This window comes from Garra rufa, unplaced genomic scaffold (genome assembly GCF_049309525.1).
Source record: "Garra rufa unplaced genomic scaffold, GarRuf1.0 hap1_unplaced_002, whole genome shotgun sequence".
NCBI classification, from domain to species: Eukaryota; Metazoa; Chordata; class Actinopteri; order Cypriniformes; family Cyprinidae; genus Garra; species Garra rufa.
The window spans coordinates 9,041,878-9,059,377 of NW_027394277.1; the positions used below are offsets into that span (position 1 = coordinate 9,041,878).

Consider the following 17,500-nt stretch of genomic DNA (forward strand, 5'->3'; position numbering starts at 1 on the left):
ACTACCTCTTTTATTCTGTTAGCTAATACTTTTGTCAGTATTTTATAATCTGTATTTAAAAGACTCAACGGCCTGTAATTTTCCAACTTAAGCCGACTGCCTTTATTTTTATACAAGATAGTGATTACTCCTAAACCCATTGTTTCTGGCACCTCCCCTCTCTCTTCCATACTTTTATATAACTTCCATAAAATAGGCGCTAAAATCTCTATGAATGTCTTATAAAACTCATGAGTTAACCCATCCGATCCTGGACTTTTATTTGGTTTTGTTTGTCTTATTGCTTCTTTTATTTCTTCAATACTTATTTCTCTATCACACATATTTTTTTCACCCTCTTTTAACTTAGCACTTAACGTTTCTAGAACCTCATCTACGCACTCTTGTTTTACACCTTCTTTCTTAAACAAACTCTCATAAAACGCTTCTACTACTCCTATTATTTCCACATAATCAGTTACCTTTACACCTTTTTCATTTTCCAGTTCCATAATATGATTTCTCTTCTGCTTTCTTTTCTCTAAATTCAGAAAGAACTTTGTGCTTCTTTCTCCTTCCACCACATACTGTGCTCTACTCCTTACTTTTGCACCCTCACTTTTTTCTCTTTCATATTCATCTATTTCTTCTTTTATCTGACAAAAACTATCTTTCCCGTACTCAGGATTGCTATCTATTTTTTCTGCCTCTTTCTCCATTGCCTTTTTCATTGCCTCTAGTTTACTTTTTCTCATAAAATCCCTTTGTTTTGAGTACCTAATACTTCTTTTTTTAATTTTTTCTTTCATTCTTTCCCACCACTCACAAACATTTTCATCAAACAATAGATTTTCCATTTCATAACTTATACATTTCCTGATATTTTCCTTGTAAGCCTCTTCCAATAATATAGATGAATTCAAACACCACCCTCCCCCTCCTCTTTCTCCCATATCTGTACCTATCTTTACTTTCATAGAAGCATGATCGCTTATCCCTAAAAAACTGTATTTCACACTTTTAACATAATTTAATATTTCCCTTTTAATTAAACATAAATCTATCCTACTTTGTTTTAAACTTCCCATTACCATTTGCCTTCTAGAGAACTCCCTCTTATATGGGTTTTCTTCTCTCCAAACGTCAACCATATCATCGCTTTGCATCCACTCGTTTAAATATTTCCTAGACACATCCGATTTGAAATTCGCACAGCTTGAAGCATCTAATCTTGTGCACCACACATTGAAATCTCCAACCACTATACATTTCCCTTTACATAATGGTTTCATTTCTTTAAAAACTTCCTTTCTTTCAGTTTCCACATTAGGTGCATAGATATTTATCAACCTATACAATACATTACAAAACATAAATTCTATAACTAACAATCTTCCTTTATCATCTTTATATATTTGCTTTACACAGTTCACTCTTTCCCTTTTTATCAAAATCGCCACACCACATGCTCTTTGATTGCCATGATTAACAATAATATCCTCTTCCCATAGTTTTTTTATGTTTTCCATAATATCCTCTGACCAATGCGTCTCTTGTAAACAAATAATATCTGCTTTCATTAATCCAATCATCTTCTTAACCTTATTTATTTCTCTTAATCCATTCCCATTTAAGCAAGCAATGTCCATTATGCCCCACATAGCGTATATTGCAGTTAAAAGAAATCTATGGTTCATTTAAATAAAACCAAAATCTTACTTTTTCCCACTGTGCTCTTCTGTTCCTTTCATCTTTCTTTTCCTCTGCGTATTCCTCTCCTCACATGTGTCCATTTCCTCCCCTACATTTGTTCCAGAAGTCTCTAACACCACATTCTCTCCTCCTTCTCCGTCGAGCTTCTCCTTCATTCTCCTCAGCTCCTGGAGTTTCGTACCTTGATTTTTGGCATTACCTCCTTCTTGCGTTTCATGACCACTTTCAGTTGTCTCTGCTTCTCCTTCGTCAGATCTCAGTCCCTTCGAAGTTTTCATATATCCAGCCTCTGAACTTGTCTCTTTATGCAGCTCTAATTTCCCACCTTTCTTTTCTTCTTTCTCCTTCCTCTGAAACTGCCCTGAGGCCACCTTCTCTTGAACGGTCTCCCTCCCAGTTACTCTGTGATCTACCGTTTCATCTTTTCTGCTCCAGGTGTCCCTCCCCATCTCCTCCACAGCCACTGATTCTTCCTCCTCCTCATCCACCTCATACAGATCCGACAGCTCCTCTTCTCTTTCCTCTTCTTCCATCTCCCCCGGGGTTTCACACACACATAAACCAGTTCTCATCTTGCACATATTACAGATGCCTTCATTGCATTCTCGTACATAATGTCCTTGTTTGCTACACCTAAAGCACTTAAAGCTCGGACAGTCTCTCACTACATGCCCCGGTTGAATGCACAAACGACACACTTTTACCTGTCTGTCATGTATTACTCGGAAGTGCTCCACTCCCCCCACTGTCTCAAACTTTGTAGAATACGGCAATGATTTGACAGTGTCCGTGAATTTGACTTTCAGAAATCTTGTTCCGTCCGCGATGTCAGTTCCTGGCCACATTCTCCTTTTGATACTTGAAGCCGCAGTCACTCCCCATTCCATCAGCTTTCGCAATATCTCTTCATCCAGGATATAGGTAGGCAGGCCCAGGAATGAAACCACCATCTCATTGCTACTTATTTCTTTCGCCATGATTCTACTGTTTTTTATTTTCAGTCCATCCAATATTTTCTCCTTTCCTCTCTCCTCCTCCATTGTCAGCTCATATTCTCGTGGTGTTTTATATCTGCATCCGATCACCACTCCACACTCCTCTCTTACTTTCTTCAACATTTCCTTCATGGTAATTCTGTCTTCACCTTCTATCACCACAAATACGGTTAGCCTCTTCTCATAATTCCTCCTACTTTGTTCACCTTCGTCCTCCTTCTCTCTCACATTCCTCTTGTCCAATCCTCTTTCCTTCTCCATGTTCTCCATCTGCATCTCCCACCTTCTCAGAACTATAAGTATTTATCCCCAAACAGCAAAAGCTGCTTGGGGATTAAATAACTTTGTCAAAAGAAAATTCCTTGCTTGTTTGAAGTTGTTTTCCAGTAATCACAGATTCCCAGCTCTTCCAAACAATCAATCTCCACCTGTGCTCTTCACTGACTCACTCACTTCCTGAATTCCACAAGGGGGCGCTCAGGGTGGTATGGCCGTAAGCGAGGGTTGCTCCAAAAAGTGGGCTATTTAAAGGTCAGCCTCCGTAAAAGCCAGCATATTATATAAATAGTGAAGAAAAGGCAAAAGCTTACAGCACCTGGTATTTCCTGGCGGTCTCCAATCCAAGTGTAACAATCGGCCTTATCAGCCGAGTTACAAGACTAAAATGGGGTCAGATTTAACTGTGAGAGATGACTAGTGGTTAAAAGAATGAGACAAAAGAAGATTGGTTCAAATAGATTTGGTGTATTTACAAGGTTCACATAAAAGACTTTAAAACAACACGATAAAACTAGGTAAACTCTGTTAAAAGAATACAGTTCATTTGTCCATACCCTAAAACAGTCCAAGAATCCCAGTGTGTTGATAAGTCCAACGTGAGTGTCCACCAGTGCATGTACAATCAACAGAAAGTTTAATCCAAAGTTTGCAGGTGGTGAATGGAAAGGTGAGCTCTAAGATTAGCAACTCCTCAATCCAACAGTTTGGTGACTGTCCGTTGTTTGTAATGCTGCTCTCTTATGCAGTTCTACTTCCTGCTTCCTGTCATGTGTCTAGTCACATGACAGGCTAACCATCCATTTATGAAAGACACATACACTTAAAATGTTAAGAGTAATAAAATGGCCTAAAAAACATGTAAAACACTTAAAACTCTATAATACATTTAAATGATTGTAATAAATAGAGCGCTAAAACACGTCTTTCTAAAAGCCAGCATATTATATAAATAGTGAAGAAAAGGCAAAAGCTTACAGCACCTGGTATTCCCAGGCGGTCTCCCATCCAAGTACTAAACAGGCCCGACGCGGCTTAGCTTCCGAGATCAGACGAGATCGGGCGCTCTCAGCGCGGTATGGCCGTAAGCGAGGATTGCTCCAAAAAGTGGGCTATTTAAAGATCAGCCTCCGTAAAAGCCAGCATATTATATAAATAGTGAAGAAAAGGCAAAAGCTTACAGCACCTGGTATTCCCAGCAGGTCTCCCATCCAAGTACTAACCAGGCCCCACGCGGCTTAGCTTCCGAGATCAGACGAGATCGGGCGCTCTCAGCACGGTATGGCCGTAAGCGAGGATTGCTCCAAAAAGTGGGCTATTTAAAGATCAGCCTCCGTAAAAGCCAGCATATTATATAAATAGTGAAGAAAAGGCAAAAGCTTACAGCACCTGGTATTCCCAGGCGGTCTCCCATCCAAGTACTAACCAGGCCCGACGCTGCTTAGCTTCCGAGATCAGACGAGATCGGGCACTCTCAGCGCGGTATGGCCGTAAGCGAGGGTTGCTCCAAAAAGTGGGCTATTTAAAGATCAGCCTCCGTAAAAGCCAGCATATTATATAAATAGTGAAGAAAAGGCAAAAGCTTACAGCACCTGGTATTCCCAGGCGGTCTCCCACCCAAGTACTAACCAGGCCCGACGCTGCTTAGCTTCCGAGATCAGACGAGATCGGGCGCTCTCAGCGCGGTATGGCCATAAGCGATGGCTGCTCCAAAAAGTGGGCTATTTAAAGATCAGCCTCCGTAAAAGCCAGCATATTATATAAATAGTGAAGAAAAGGCAAAAGCTTACAGCACCTGGTATTTCCTGGCGGTCTCCAATCCAAGTGTAACAATCGGCCTTATCAGCCGAGTTACAAGACTAAAATGGGGTCAGATTTAACTGTGAGAGATGACTAGTGGTTAAAAGAATGAGACAAAAGAAGATTGGTTCAAATAGATTTGGTATATTTATAAGGTTCACATAAAAGACTTTAAAACAACACGATAAAACTAGGTAAACTCTGTTAAAAGAATACAGTTCATTTGTCCAAACCCTAAAACAGTCCAAGAATCCCAGTGTGTTGATAAGTCCAACGTGAGTGTCCACCAGTGCATGTACAATCAACAGAAAGTTTAATCCAAAGTTTGCAGGTGGTGAATGGAAAGGTGAGCTCTAAGATTAGCAACTCCTCAATCCAACAGTTTGGTGACTGTCCGTTGTTTGTAATGCTGCTCTCTTATGCAGTTCTACTTCCTGCTTCCTGTCATGTGTCTAGTCACATGACAGGCCAACCATCCATTTATGAAAGACACATACACTTAAAATGTTAAGAGTAATAAAATGGCCTAAAAAACATGTAAAACACTTAAAACTCTATAATACATTTAAATGATTGTAATAAATAGAGCGGTAAAACACGTCTTTCTAAAAACCAGCATATTATATAAATAGTGAAGAAAAGGCAAAAGCTTACAGCACCTGAAATCTATTTGAACCAATCTTCTTTTATGTCTCTTTCTTTTAACCACTAGTCATCTCTCACAGTTAAATCTGACCCCATTTTAGTCTTGTAACTCGGCTGATTACAGCACCTGGTACTCCCTGGCGGTCTCCCATCCAAGTGTAACAATCGGCCTTATCAGCTGAGTTACAAGACTAAAATGGGGTCAGATTTAACTGTGAGAGATGACTAGTGGTTAAAATAATGAGACAAAAGAAGATTGGTTCAAATAGATTTGGTGTATTTACAAGGTTCACATAAAAGACTTTAAAACAACACGATAAAACTAGGTAAACTCTGTTAAAAGAATACAGTTCATTTGTCCAAACCCTAAAACAGTCCAAGAATCCCAGTGTGTTGATAAGTCCAACGTGAGTGTCCACCAGTGCATGTACAATCAACAGAAAGTTTAATCCAAAGTTTGCAGGTGGTGAATGGAAAGGTGAGCTCTAAGATTAGCAACTCCTCAATCCAACAGTTTGGTGACTGTCCGTTGTTTGTAATGCTGCTCTCTTATGCAGTTCTACTTCCTGCTTCCTGTCATGTGTCTAGTCACATGACAGGCCAACCATCCATTTATGAAAGACACATACACTTAAAATGTTAAGAGTAATAAAATGGCCTAAAAAACATGTAAAACACTTAAAACACTATAATACATTTAAATGATTGTAATAAATAGAGCGGTAAAACACGTCTTTCTAAAAACCAGCATATTATATAAATATTGAAGAAAAGGCAAAAGCTTACAGCACCTGAAATCTATTTGAACCAATCTTCTTTTATGTCTCTTTCTTTTAACCACTAGTCATCTCTCACAGTTAAATCTGACCCCATTTTAGGCTTGTAACTCGGCTGATTACAGCACCTGGTACTCCCTGGCGGTCTCCCATCCAAGTGTAACAATCGGCCTTATCAGCCGAGTTACAAGACTAAAATGGGGTCAGATTTAACTGTGAGAGATGACTAGTGGTTAAAAGAATGAGACAAAAGAAGATTGGTTCAAATAGATTTGGTGTATTTACAAGGTTCACATAAAAGACTTTAAAACAACACGATAAAACTAGGTAAACTCTGTTAAAAGAATACAGTTCATTTGTCCATACCCTAAAACAGTCCAAGAATCCCAGTGTGTTGATAAGTCCAACGTGAGTGTCCACCAGTGCATGTACAATCCACAGAAAGTTTAATCCAAAGTTTGCAGGTGGTGAATGGAAAGGTGAGCTCTAAGATTAGCAACTCCTCAATCCAACAGTTTGGTGACTGTCCGTTGTTTGTAATGCTGCTCTCTTATGCAGTTCTACTTCCTGCTTCCTGTCATGTGTCTAGTCACATGACAGGCCAACCATCCATTTATGAAAGACACATACACTTAAAATGTTAAGAGTAATAAAATGGCCTAAAAAACATGTAAAACACTTAAAACTCTATAATACATTTAAATGATTGTAATAAATAGAGCGCTAAAACACGTCTTTCTAAAAGCCAGCATATTATATAAATAGTGAAGAAAAGGCAAAAGCTTACAGCACCTGGTATTTCCTGGCGGTCTCCAATCCAAGTGTAACAATCGGCCTTATCAGCCGAGTTACAAGACTAAAATGGGGTCAGATTTAACTGTGAGAGATGACTAGTGGTTAAAAGAATGAGACAAAAGAAGATTGGTTCAAATAGATTTGGTGTATTTATAAGGTTCACATAAAAGACTTTAAAACAACACGATAAAACTAGGTAAACTCTGTTAAAAGAATACAGTTCATTTGTCCAAACCCTAAAACAGTCCAAGAATCCCAGTGTGTTGATAAGTCCAACGTGAGTGTCCACCAGTGCATGTACAATCAACAGAAAGTTTAATCCAAAGTTTGCAGGTGGTGAATGGAAAGGTGAGCTCTAAGATTAGCAACTCCTCAATCCAACAGTTTGGTGACTGTCCGTTGTTTGTAATGCTGCTCTCTTATGCAGTTCTACTTCCTGCTTCCTGTCATGTGTCTAGTCACATGACAGGCCAACCATCCATTTATGAAAGACACATACACTTAAAATGTTAAGAGTAATAAAATGGCCTAAAAAACATGTAAAACACTTAAAACTCTATAATACATTTAAATGATTGTAATAAATAGAGCGGTAAAACACGTCTTTCTAAAAACCAGCATATTATATAAATAGTGAAGAAAAGGCAAAAGCTTACAGCACCTGAAATCTATTTGAACCAATCTTCTTTTATGTCTCTTTCTTTTAACCACTAGTCATCTCTCACAGTTAAATCTGACCCCATTTTAGTCTTGTAACTCGGCTGATTACAGCACCTGGTACTCCCTGGCGGTCTCCCATCCAAGTGTAACAATCGGCCTTATCAGCTGAGTTACAAGACTAAAATGGGGTCAGATTTAACTGTGAGAGATGACTAGTGGTTAAAATAATGAGACAAAATAAGATTGTTTCAAATAGATTTGGTGTATTTACAAGGTTCACATAAAAGACTTTAAAACAACACGATAAAACTAGGTAAACTCTGTTAAAAGAATACAGTTAATTTGTCCAAACCCTAAAAAAGTCCAAGAATCCCAGTGTGTTGATAAGTCCAACGTGAGTGTCCACCAGTGCATGTACAATCAACAGAAAGTTTAATCCAAAGTTTGCAGGTGGTGAATGGAAAGGTGAGCTCTAAGATTAGCAACTCCTCAATCCAACAGTTTGGTGACTGTCCGTTGTTTGTAATGCTGCTCTCTTATGCAGTTCTACTTCCTGCTTCCTGTCATGTGTCTAGTCACATGACAGGCCAACCATCCATTTATGAAAGACACATACACTTAAAATGTTAAGAGTAATAAAATGGCCTAAAAAACATGTAAAACACTTAAAACACTATAATACATTTAAATGATTGTAATAAATAGAGCGGTAAAACACGTCTTTCTAAAAACCAGCATATTATATAAATAGTGAAGAAAAGGCAAAAGCTTACAGCACCTGAAATCTATTTGAACCAATCTTCTTTTATGTCTCTTTCTTTTAACCACTAGTCATCTCTCACAGTTAAATCTGACCCCATTTTAGGCTTGTAACTCGGCTGATTACAGCACCTGGTACTCCCTGGCGGTCTCCCATCCAAGTGTAACAATCGGCCTTATCAGCCGAGTTACAAGACTAAAATGGGGTCAGATTTAACTGTGAGAGATGACTAGTGGTTAAAAGAATGAGACAAAAGAAGATTGGTTCAAATAGATTTGGTGTATTTACAAGGTTCACATAAAAGACTTTAAAACAACACGATAAAACTAGGTAAACTCTGTTAAAAGAATACAGTTCATTTGTCCAAACCCTAAAACAGTCCAAGAATCCCAGTGTGTTGATAAGTCCAACGTGAGTGTCCACCAGTGCATGTACAATCAACAGAAAGTTTAATCCAAAGTTTGCAGGTGGTGAATGGAAAGGTGAGCTCTAAGATTAGCAACTCCTCAATCCAACAGTTTGGTGACTGTCCGTTGTTTGTAATGCTGCTCTCTTATGCAGTTCTACTTCCTGCTTCCTGTCATGTGTCTAGTCACATGACAGGCCAACCATCCATTTATGAAAGACACATACACTTAAAATGTTAAGAGTAATAAAATGGCCTAAAAAACATGTAAAACACTTAAAACTCTATAATACATTTAAATGATTGTAATAAATAGAGCGGTAAAACACGTCTTTCTAAAAACCAGCATATTATATAAATAGTGAAGAAAAGGCAAAAGCTTACAGCACCTGAAATCTATTTGAACCAATCTTCTTTTATGTCTCTTTCTTTTAACCACTAGTCATCTCTCACAGTTAAATCTGACCCCATTTTAGTCTTGTAACTCGGCTGATTACAGCACCTGGTACTCCCTGGCGGTCTCCCATCCAAGTGTAACAATCGGCCTTATCAGCCGAGTTACAAGACTAAAATGGGATCAGATTTAACTGTGAGAGATGACTAGTGGTTAAAAGAATGAGACATAAAAGAAGATTGGTTTAAATAGATTTGGTGTATTTACAAGGTTCACATAAAAGACTTTAAAACAACACGATAAAACTAGGTAAACTCTGTTAAAAGAATACAGTTCATTTGTCCATACCCTAAAACAGTCCAAGAATCCCAGTGTGTTGATAAGTCCAACGTGAGTGTCCACCAGTGCATGTACAATCAACAGAAAGTTTAATCCAAAGTTTGCAGGTGGTGAATGGAAAGGTGAGCTCTAAGATTAGCAACTCCTCAATCCAACAGTTTGGTGACTGTCCGTTGTTTGTAATGCTGCTCTCTTATGCAGTTCTACTTCCTGCTTCCTGTCATGTGTCTAGTCACATAACAGGCCAACCATCCATTTATGAAAGACACATACACTTAAAATGTTAAGAGTAATAAAATGGCCTAAAAAACATGTAAAACACTTAAAACTCTATAATACATTTAAATGATTGTAATAAATAGAGCGCTAAAACACGTCTTTCTAAAAGCCAGCATATTATATAAATAGTGAAGAAAAGGCAAAAGCTTACAGCACCTGGTATTCCCAGGCGGTCTCCCATCCAAGTACTAAACAGGCCCGACGCGGCTTAGCTTCCGAGATCAGACGAGATCGGGCGCTCTCAGCGCGGTATGGCCGTAAGCGAGGATTGCTCCAAAAAGTGGGCTATTTAAAGATCAGCCTCCGTAAAAGCCAGCATATTATATAAATAGTGAAGAAAAGGCAAAAGCTTACAGCACCTGGTATTCCCAGGCGGTCTCCCAACCAAGTACTAACCAGGCCCGACGCTGCTTAGCTTCCGAGATCAGACGAGATCGGGCGCTCTCAGCGCGGTATGGCCGTAAGCGAGGGTTGCTCCAAAAAGTGGGCTATTTAAAGATCAGCCTCCGTAAAAGCCAGCATATTATATAAATAGTGAAGAAAAGGCAAAAGCTTACAGCACCTGGTATTGCCAGGCGGTCTCCCACCCAAGTACTAACCAGGCCCGACGCTGCTTAGCTTCCGAGATCAGACGAGATCGGGCGCTCTCAGCGCGGTATGGCCGTAAGCGAGGGTTGCTCCAAAAAGTGGGCTATTTAAAGGTCAGCCTCCGTAAAAGCCAGCATATTATATAAATAGTGAAGAAAAGGCAAAAGCTTACAGCACCTGGTATTTCCTGGCGGTCTCCAATCCAAGTGTAACAATCGGCCTTATCAGCCGAGTTACAAGACTAAAATGGGGTCAGATTTAACTGTGAGAGATGACTAGTGGTTAAAAGAATGAGACAAAAGAAGATTGGTTCAAATAGATTTGGTGTATTTACAAGGTTCACATAAAAGACTTTAAAACAACACGATAAAACTAGGTAAACTCTGTTAAAAGAATACAGTTCATTTGTCCAAACCCTAAAACAGTCCAAGAATCCCAGTGTGTTGATAAGTCCAACGTGAGTGTCCACCAGTGCATGTACAATCAACAGAAAGTTTAATCCAAAGTTTGCAGGTGGTGAATGGAAAGGTGAGCTCTAAGATTAGCAACTCCTAAATCCAACAGTTTGGTGACTGTCCGTTGTTTGTAATGCTGCTCTCTTATGCAGTTCTACTTCCTGCTTCCTGTCATGTGTCTAGTCACATGACAGGCCAACCATCCATTTATGAAAGACACATACACTTAAAATGTTAAGAGTAATAAAATGGCCTAAAAAACATGTAAAACACTTAAAACTCTATAATACATTTAAATGATTGTAATAAATAGAGCGGTAAAACACGTCTTTCTAAAAACCAGCATATTATATAAATAGTGAAGAAAAGGCAAAAGCTTACAGCACCTGAAATCTATTTGAACCAATCTTCTTTTATGTCTCTTTCTTTTAACCACTAGTCATCTCTCACAGTTAAATCTGACCCCATTTTAGTCTTGTAACTCGGCTGATTACAGCACCTGGTACTCCCTGGCGGTCTCCCATCCAAGTGTAACAATCGGCCTTATCAGCCGAGTTACAAGACTAAAATGGGATCAGATTTAACTGTGAGAGATGACTAGTGGTTAAAAGAATGAGACATAAAAGAAGATTGGTTTAAATAGATTTGGTGTATTTACAAGGTTCACATAAAAGACTTTAAAACAACACGATAAAACTAGGTAAACTCTGTTAAAAGAATACAGTTCATTTGTCCATACCCTAAAACAGTCCAAGAATCCCAGTGTGTTGATAAGTCCAACGTGAGTGTCCACCAGTGCATGTACAATCAACAGAAAGTTTAATCCAAAGTTTGCAGGTGGTGAATGGAAAGGTGAGCTCTAAGATTAGCAACTCCTCAATCCAACAGTTTGGTGACTGTCCGTTGTTTGTAATGCTGCTCTCTTATGCAGTTCTACTTCCTGCTTCCTGTCATGTGTCTAGTCACATAACAGGCCAACCATCCATTTATGAAAGACACATACACTAAAAATGTTAAGAGTAATAAAATGGCCTAAAAAACATGTAAAACACTTAAAACTCTATAATACATTTAAATGATTGTAATAAATAGAGCGCTAAAACACGTCTTTCTAAAAGCCAGCATATTATATAAATAGTGTATGGCCGTAAGCGAGGATTGCTCCAAAAAGTGGGCTATTTAAAGATCAGCCTCCGTAAAAGCCAGCATATTATATAAATAGTGAAGAAAAGGCAAAAGCTTACAGCACCTGGTATTCCCAGGAGGTCTCCCATCCAAGTACTAACCAGGCCCCACGCGGCTTAGCTTCCGAGATCAGACGAGATCGGGCGCTCTTTTTTTTTTTTTTTTTTTTTTTTTTTTTTTTTTTTTTTTATACAAATAAGATTAAAAGTTTTCCTTTAAACAAAACATTTTCATATCACATTCTCTATATATACATTCAGGAATTTCAGAAATCTCTTTCAAATTCTGGCAGTTTCCACATCAAATCTTTTAAGACAGAACAAACGTGTGGAGTAAAAACATGATAAAAAGCATCTAAATTATTTTCACAATTAAAATGCAGATACAGTCTTCCCATGTACACTTCAGTTTTCCTTTTAAACAGTTTCCAAACATCCAACACAGTTTTTTCTTTTTTAGCCACAGTTCTTCTTTCCCATATTGCACTTTTCATCAACATTATCCACAGATTTATAAACTTTTTGTTATTACACTTCTTTTCCCACCCCAACATCACCACTCTGTTCCAGCCAATTACATTTTCATCCCATTCCACAGTCAAATCCCTAATTACACATTTACATTTGTTTAAAAAGGCCTCCAATTCTTTACAATATAAAAACATATGTAAAATCCCCTCCTCTTTCTCCTGGCAAACTTTACACATTGCGTTTTGTTCCATCCCTATTTTCTTTAAAATAATTTCAGTAAAAACCACCTTATGTCTTATAAAATACTCCAAACATTCCAATTTTGTCTCCACACATCTTCCTCTCATGTTTCTCCATATAAAATCTACTTTTAAGTCGCTGAATTTTTGCACCCAGTACTTATTTACAATCGGCTCTTTAAAAACACCATCTCTAAAAACACAATAAAACATTTTTACAGTACATTCTTTAAAATCAAACAATTTCTCCCCCAATTTCACATATATTTTCTCTGTTTGCACTTCTTCCATACTCTCAATCCTTTTAATCCAGTCTTTTGGTATTGCATTTTTTATGGTTTCATAATTGTTTGTTATTTCTTTTTCAGTATATTCTTCTTTTGCCATTTCCATTGTGTCCTCAATGTATTGTGTTGGTAAAAACCCCTCTTTGAACTCATATAAAATATCTCTCAACCTGGTTATCCCCACTCCCATCCATTTCTTAAAAAATATTTCTTTCTCTTGTTTTAAAATGTTGTTATTTAAGAACAGAGGTTGATTTAAAATGTTTTCTCTCCCGTGTGGATTGTACTCAATGTTTGCTAAAAACTTCCCCCAGGCACTTAAAATTTCTCTGTAAAACTCTGGTAAACCTTCTGTCATCCAATTTTTTGTTTTCATCCATAAAATTCCATCCCCCATGTTAAAATCACCACATTTGTTTAAAAAGTATTTCATTGTTTTCTTCCACTCACTTTTGTTATCCTCTTGCAGGTATTTTTTCACTATTTTCACCCTTAAAGCATTTTTTCTCTGTTCTACATCCATCAGTCCTAAGCCACCCCTCTCTACCGCCCCTAATATTGTATTATATGCAATTCTTGCTGGCTTTCCCTCCCATAAAAAGTCAAGAAAAGATTTCTTCAACCTCTGTTCCGTCCATAAAGGTATTTCAGATACATATAAAACATACCACAGCTTAGAAATCATTAAAACATTCAATATTAAAACCTTCCCCTTCAAATTTAAAGTTCTTAATTTCCAAAAATTTAATCTTCTCTCTATATTTGTTATTATTTCTTCCCACATGTCATCTCTTACTTTCTTCTCATTCTTCCCCATTAAAACTCCTAAAATCCTCATTTCTTCCACTTCCTTGAAATTAAAACATTCCATTAAATCCCCAGCTTTACCAAATCTCATGTATACAGTTTTGTCTTCATTTATTTTACTTCCAGACCCTCTACAGTATTCATTTACAACCTTCATAACTTCTTGCACGCTCTCTTTCCCTTTTACAATTATTGTTGTGTCATCAGCATATTGAAAAACTTTTCCCTCTGTCTTATTTTCTTCTATTTCTATCCCTATTATTCCTTCTTTCTGTCTAATAAGCAATCCTAATGGTTCCGATACAAGTGAATATAATAATGCTGAAAGTGGACAACCCTGTCTAATTGATCGAGTGATTTTAAAACATTCTGTTAAAAACCCATTGCATTTTATTCTTGTTAGAGCACCCCTATATAAAATCTCAATCCATTTAATAAAATTTTCCCCAAAACCAAAAACCCTTAAAACCTCAAATAAATACCCGTGTTCCACCCTATCGAAAGCTTTCTCAAAATCTAGACTAATTACATATCCCTCTTCATTTTTTTCTTTCATATACCATATTTCATCTCTTATACTCATCGTTATATCTGCTATGTCCCTTCCTTTTACACCGTATGCTTGATTTGTTTTAATTATGCTTGGCAATACTTCCTTTAATCTATTCGCTAAAACTTTTGCTAAAATCTTAAGATCCGTGTTCAACATTGTAATTGGTCTGTAGTTTTTTAAATCAGTTTTTTCTCCTTTCCTTTTATATATCAGTTTCATTAACCCCATGCTTGTTCTTTCATTAATACCTTCTTTTTCAAAAATTTCTTTAAAAACCTCATTTAAAACCTTTATTAAAACTCCTTTAAAACATAAATAAAATTCAGTTCCCAAACCATCTATACCTGGACTTTTCTTTTTATTCAGTTGATTTATTGCTCTTTCAATCTCTTCTTCCCTAATTTCTTGGTCACATTCTTTTTTATCCTCATCACTTACTCTTGCTTTTATCTGATTCAACAGTTTCTTTGTCTTTTCCTCTTCCACACCCCTTGAGCTAAACAGATCTTCATAAAAAGTTTGTATTTCTTTTAAGACCTTTTCATTCCCTTCCACAATTTCCCCTTTCACCCCTTTTATTTCTTTTATCATTTGGGCTTGCTCTCTCTTTTTCTCCAGGTCAAAAAAAAACTTGGTACATTTTTCTCCCTCCACCACATATTTGGCTTTGCTTCTTAGCCTCGCCCCCTCATACTTTTTTTCTTCTATTTCTTTCAGTTTTTCTTCCATTTCCCTGATCTTTTGTATGTCTTTATTTTCTCTGTTCAATTCCATTCCTAACATTTCTTGTATTTCTTTTTCTTTGTATCTCTTGCATTTCTGTATTAAATTGCAATATTTCATTGAAAATTTTTTGATTAGAAATTTTACATTCTCCCACCATATTCTCTTATCCTCTTCATACATTCCATTTTTCGTTTCTTTTGCTATAATTTCCTTAACCTTTGAAACATAATCTTCATTCTTTAAAACCTGTGTATTTAAAATCCATACTCCCGGCCCCCTTTGCATTTTACTCCCGTCCACCATAAAAAATAAAAACTTGTGATCGCTAAAACTTGTTTCTTCATACTTAATCTTCTCAATAAAATTCTCCACATTTCTCGTACATAAAATAAAGTCTATTCTGGTTTGGCATAAAAAATGTCCCACTATTTGTCTTCTTGAAAATTCTTTTTTCTTTTCATTTCTTTCTCTCCAAACATCTGTCATATTATTTTCTTGCATTAAAGCTTTTAATTCTTTTCTCCCTCTGTCAGTTTTAAAAACCATTCCTTCTGCCATGTCTTGTTTACTAAAAACTGTGTTAAAATCACCCATCATTATTATATCTCTATGTTTCTTAAGAACATTTCTTAAAACATTAAAGAACTCTTTCTTTGCCTTCTCCTCCCCCGGTGCATGTACATTTACTAAAATCAAATCTCTTTCTTCATATTTTGTTTTGACTACCATACATTTCCCCACGTTGTCCTTAAATATAATTGTGCTTACTTTAAAAATATCTTCCTTCATTAAAAATGCCACTCCTCTCCCCAGCCTTCCATCTCCATTATTATATAAAACCCCTCCATCCCATCTTTTTTTAAAATCATTCATTAAATCATCCCTCCAGTTTGTTTCCTGTAGTGCAATGATGTCTTCTCTCTTGCATTTTTCTTTAACTTTTTCAAATTTTTTAAAATCTAACAGCCCTCTTGCATTAAAAGTCACACAATTTAAAACCATTAAAAAAAGTGGTAAACATTTAAAAACCATCTTCTCAGTCCTCCTCCAAACCCATCAGTACTTCATATCGGTTCAAACATTTTACTCGTCCCTTTTTCATAATTGTTTTTCTTGCAACTTCCACATTTGGTGTTACCTTTAATGTCCGTCTTCTTGTTGGTTTCTCCACTCTGTCCTTTCCCATGTCCTCCATGTTTTCCTCTTCTTCACTGTCTGTTTCTTTGTTTTGCTTCTTTTCCACTTGCCTCTCTTTATCCACCTCATCCAGAAAATCTTTAAAAGTTGAAGTTATTTCCATTGGTGTCCATGTTAAAGTTCCTTGTAGTGTTTGTTGCTTGCTATTTTCCTCCTTTTGCTCGCCTTCTCTGTCCTTCTCGTTGTTTGTTTCTTTTTCCATTTCATGTTGCTGCAAACTCTCTGTTGCATTCTCTTTTTCAATATTTCCGTCATGCTTGCTGCTTCTTTCATGCATTTGCCCATCCACCTGGATTTCTGTACCTCCCTCCTCTTCCCCAAACCAACACTCACATCTGTCTAAGATCTTTCGGCATTCCGGGCACTTAACCGCAGTACAGTCCCGTGCGAAGTGCCCCCTCTCCTCACATTTGTGGCATTTAAAATCAGGGCAATCTTTCATTAGATGTTCCGGGCTCATGCACAACCGACAGGTCTTCACCTGGTGGCTATGCATCACCCGGAAATATTGCGGCCCTTCAGCTGTTTCCAGCTTTGTGCTGTAAGGGAGGGAGACAACTTCTCTTGGGAACCTCACTCTAACAAACCTTGTACCATCCTCAATGTTAGTGCCCGGATACAGCCTTCGTTTCATTTTTGACACGGGTAGAACACCCCATCCATTCAATTTTCCTAAAATTTCTTCATCATCCAGGTAGACAGGCAAATGCATGAAAGAAACAACATAGTCTCTGTTTTGAAGTTTTTTTACCTCACATACTGTCCCTTTTATTTTCAGTCCATCCATCAAAGCGTCACACATTTCTTCTTTTTCCAGAGTCAGTTCATATTCTTTGCTTTGTCTTGGTCGCACCGCTAAAATTTTTCCTCCTCCGATCTGTTCAACCACAGCTTTGATAACGTCCACCCCTTTTGCGTCATTTGCCTCTTCCACATTAATAATCACCGTTGCTTCTTTCAAATACCTCCGTTTTTCCAAAACTCCTTTTCTTTCCAAATTAGGTCCAGCTCGTTGTCGTTGTCGTTTTTCCAGTCCAGTGTCATTGACCATTCCAGTTTCTCCCGCCAGTCCAGTATCGTTAACCATGCTTGTCTCTCCAGCCAGTCCAAAGTCGTTTGCCATAAATCCATCCATTGTTTATCAAAAAAAGAAAAAAAATACTAACCACCTTCCAG

General features: G+C 37.5%; 7 non-coding genes across 7 annotated transcripts; all 7 read right to left on the reverse strand.

Annotated features, from left to right (window-relative positions):
- Positions 1-3,934: 3,934 nt before the first annotated feature.
- Positions 3,935-4,053, reverse strand: LOC141307000 (5S ribosomal RNA). Its single transcript, XR_012345955.1, has one exon. It is a non-coding gene; the product is annotated as a 5S ribosomal RNA (ribosomal RNA).
- Positions 4,054-4,137: 84 nt separating this feature from the next.
- LOC141307456 (5S ribosomal RNA) lies at positions 4,138-4,256 on the reverse strand. Its single transcript, XR_012346410.1, has one exon. It is a non-coding gene; the product is annotated as a 5S ribosomal RNA (ribosomal RNA).
- An 84-nt stretch (positions 4,257-4,340) lies between these two features.
- On the reverse strand, positions 4,341-4,459 carry LOC141308234 (5S ribosomal RNA). Its single transcript, XR_012347157.1, has one exon. It is a non-coding gene; the product is annotated as a 5S ribosomal RNA (ribosomal RNA).
- An 84-nt stretch (positions 4,460-4,543) lies between these two features.
- On the reverse strand, positions 4,544-4,662 carry LOC141305448 (5S ribosomal RNA). Its single transcript, XR_012344413.1, has one exon. It is a non-coding gene; the product is annotated as a 5S ribosomal RNA (ribosomal RNA).
- A 5,299-nt stretch (positions 4,663-9,961) lies between these two features.
- LOC141307001 (5S ribosomal RNA) lies at positions 9,962-10,080 on the reverse strand. The gene has a single exon (XR_012345956.1). It is a non-coding gene; the product is annotated as a 5S ribosomal RNA (ribosomal RNA).
- An 84-nt stretch (positions 10,081-10,164) lies between these two features.
- On the reverse strand, positions 10,165-10,283 carry LOC141308200 (5S ribosomal RNA). Its single transcript, XR_012347123.1, has one exon. It is a non-coding gene; the product is annotated as a 5S ribosomal RNA (ribosomal RNA).
- An 84-nt stretch (positions 10,284-10,367) lies between these two features.
- Positions 10,368-10,486, reverse strand: LOC141307162 (5S ribosomal RNA). The gene has a single exon (XR_012346117.1). It is a non-coding gene; the product is annotated as a 5S ribosomal RNA (ribosomal RNA).
- Between the last annotated feature and the right edge of the window lie 7,014 nt (positions 10,487-17,500).